Source organism: Hemitrygon akajei, chromosome 23, assembly GCF_048418815.1.
Source record: "Hemitrygon akajei chromosome 23, sHemAka1.3, whole genome shotgun sequence".
Lineage (NCBI taxonomy): Eukaryota > Metazoa > Chordata > Chondrichthyes > Myliobatiformes > Dasyatidae > Hemitrygon > Hemitrygon akajei.
Window position 1 is genome coordinate 35602621 of NC_133146.1, and position 2892 is coordinate 35605512.

A 2892-nucleotide genomic window follows, 5' to 3' on the forward strand; every position below is an offset into this window, starting at 1 on the left:
CTACAGCCATGTAGATTTGAGCACGTTGGAGCCTACGGGTGCATTCAGTACTGAGGTAATACACCAGAGAAACATGCTGCTCTAAACTGTCATAATTTCCAGCCCCTTGCGGCTTTCAGGACAGAATGGAGGAGCTGCATCCACGGTGCGGCAAATTCATCTCCTTTGGGAGAAAGCAGGAAGCAGAGTTGATCTCAGAGTAGGGTTAAAGGTCGGCACAACATGTTCTATGTTCTTTCAGAAATGTGCAGCAGGATCAGAGGACGTTGCTCATGCAATTGTTCTGTGAACTGGTCTGGCAACTCGTAAATTGCCAGACTTCACTGGGCTTCACAAAACAGCTTTATCTCACTAATGTTATTGAAGTTCTCAATCTTCTAGACATTGAGTCTGAGTACTGGTGGCTGTCTGGGGAAAAGCACCACTTCTCTGTACCGAGATCTGGAGCTATGCTCAGGCTGCTGGCAAAAAAACGAAAGTCTGCAATAGTGGGAGAGCTCAACGTCTGGTAATAAAACCAAGTCCAGCATCAGTGTAACAAAGCAACAGATCAGCTGCCTTGGCTGTTCAGGAGACACATTTCCATCTTCATCACATGAATCAATTCTTCATATTGGGTTACTGATCTGAAACATTCTCCTTCCTCAGATGCAGACTGAAGGCTGAGCATCTCCAGGTATTCAATGCCATAATTATAAAATAAATCTTTAAAAGACAGCTTTCATACAGTTAGTAAATCTGCATTTTATGGGATTGCTGGTCAGACCTGCATCAAGTGATCTGAGATGGAATTCATGATTATGTTTTTTCTCTCTTGCAGCAACACACCGGGAGATTTATTGAAAGAGAAGCTCGATCAGCTGCAGTGTCACTTCACGTGGAGACCACAGAAGGAAACTATTGACTTGGACAATGTGATGCTCAGATTGCAAGATTCTCTGACATTGGGTGTAAAATATCAAGTCGGCTCATATAACCATCTTGCTTTTGTAAACTGTCTGCAGGGTAATTTTGAAGAAGCCATTGAAAACTTAAAGGAAGCTGAAAAGATTCTGAGGGAGGAGTACAAAGATGAATTTGAAAGAAGAAGCATCATCACCTATGGAAACTTTGCCTGGGTGCATTACCACATGGGACATCTGACCGAGGCCCAGTCCTATCTTGACAAGCTGGAGATGATCTGTAAACCGCTCAGTGATGGCCCTCGCTATACAGCAATGATACCCGAGGTGTACGGGGAGAAGGGACTGTCATTGTTGAGTTCTGCTACTGAATACTATGAGGAGGCAAAGGAATGCTTTGCAAAGGCTCTGGAGCAAGATCCTGACAACACTGAGTGGATAATGGGATATGCAACTGCACTTTCTCGTCTGGAATCAATGTCTGGAACCCCAGAGAGTCGTGATCAGAGTCAGTCAGTGAAGTATTTCCGACGAGTACTGGATCTTGATCCAGATGATGCTGTGGCCATGGTTGCTGTTGGCTGTAAAACTGCAGAGGCTAAGTCAAAACAAGGAAGCAAATGAATTAGTTGAACAAGCATTGAAGAAAACATCTGATCTTCCATATGTGCTTCGCTATGCTGCACTATATTATGGCCGAAGAAGTTCTTTGGAGAAAGCAATCAAGCTCTTGATAAAAGCTTTAGAATTAACTCCATACTCTTGTTTCATACACCACAAACTTGGATTGTGCTACAGAAGTAAGCTGAAATACTCTTGTAGCAGATATCATCGCAATCTTGAATTTCATCAGAAAGCTGAGTTGATCAATCTGTGCAAGTATCACTTTGAAAAGTCTTTTCAGCATCGTCGAAGGTCAGCTATTCAACCACAGCTGGACTTTGCACAGATCTGCATATCAAGTGGGGAATATTCCAGAGCAGAGGAGACTTACCATAGATTGGTGGAGTTAGTGGACATTCGTCCAGAGAATATGCAGATCATATGTCTGGAAGCTGGGTTATTTGAACTGCACCAGAAGAAATCTGAAACAAATGCTGTTCGCCTCTTCCTGAAAGGAGCGAAAATTGAATATAACTCAAGTGAACGGGAAGAATGTCGCATGAATTTGGAGAAGTGGGCAGATAGCAAACATAGAATAAATGCACATGATAGCAAGGCTCTTGGTATTAAAGCAATTCTGTATCAGCTGAATGGAATCAAGGATAAAGCAACTGAATACTTTGAGAAAGCCCTAAAGTTTGATCATGGCAATGAGGAATATGTGAGTGCTCTTTCTCAATTAACATCTGAGCACCACTGGGATGTTTAAAAGATGCATTTCCATCTGAACTGAGGATAGGTTTGGTGGGATGTTGCTTTACCAGTTATATCCTTTTGGCACCTTCTCGAACTCATTAGTGTTCAATTTGCAAAATCGGTCCCTTTCTAACTGAATCAAACTACTCTGTTTCTTTTAAATATATGAATTCCCCAAGTACCCTGAACAAACTGAATTTAACTGTGCTTCTCTGGACACTGGGAAAATGGGATTTCGGATACTGCAGCAAGTAGAGTTAAACGAGAAATCAAAAATTTTTCCACATTGGTTGATTCAAATTTTAATCTTCGAATGCATTTTATTTTTCAAATATATGGAGTTTGATTTTATCTTAGAGATCGTTGTAAAATATCCTGTAAGGATTTGTTTGGTAATTAAAGCTTCAAAGCAGAATTTGGTCTTGTCTTGACAAAATCAAATGAAAATGAGCATCAAATCCTTATCAGCATGATTCCAACCTGCTGAGTGTGGTGTTGGAGTGGCTTGGAAGGGGAATGACTGGGAAGTGAAAGAGGAGGGTCTTTGGGGATCACTAATGAAATTTCAAAAAGATAATGTTTTTAACAACAAAATATGATCAGAGTTTTCATTCATAATAATTAACAACCT

At 41.0% G+C, this 2892-nt stretch overlaps 1 pseudogene; it reads left to right on the top strand.

Moving 5' to 3' along the window:
- The first annotated feature begins 449 nt into the window (after positions 1–449).
- LOC140715031 (interferon-induced protein with tetratricopeptide repeats 1-like) lies at positions 450–2274 on the top strand (annotated as a pseudogene).
- The last annotated feature ends 618 nt before the right edge of the window (positions 2275–2892 follow it).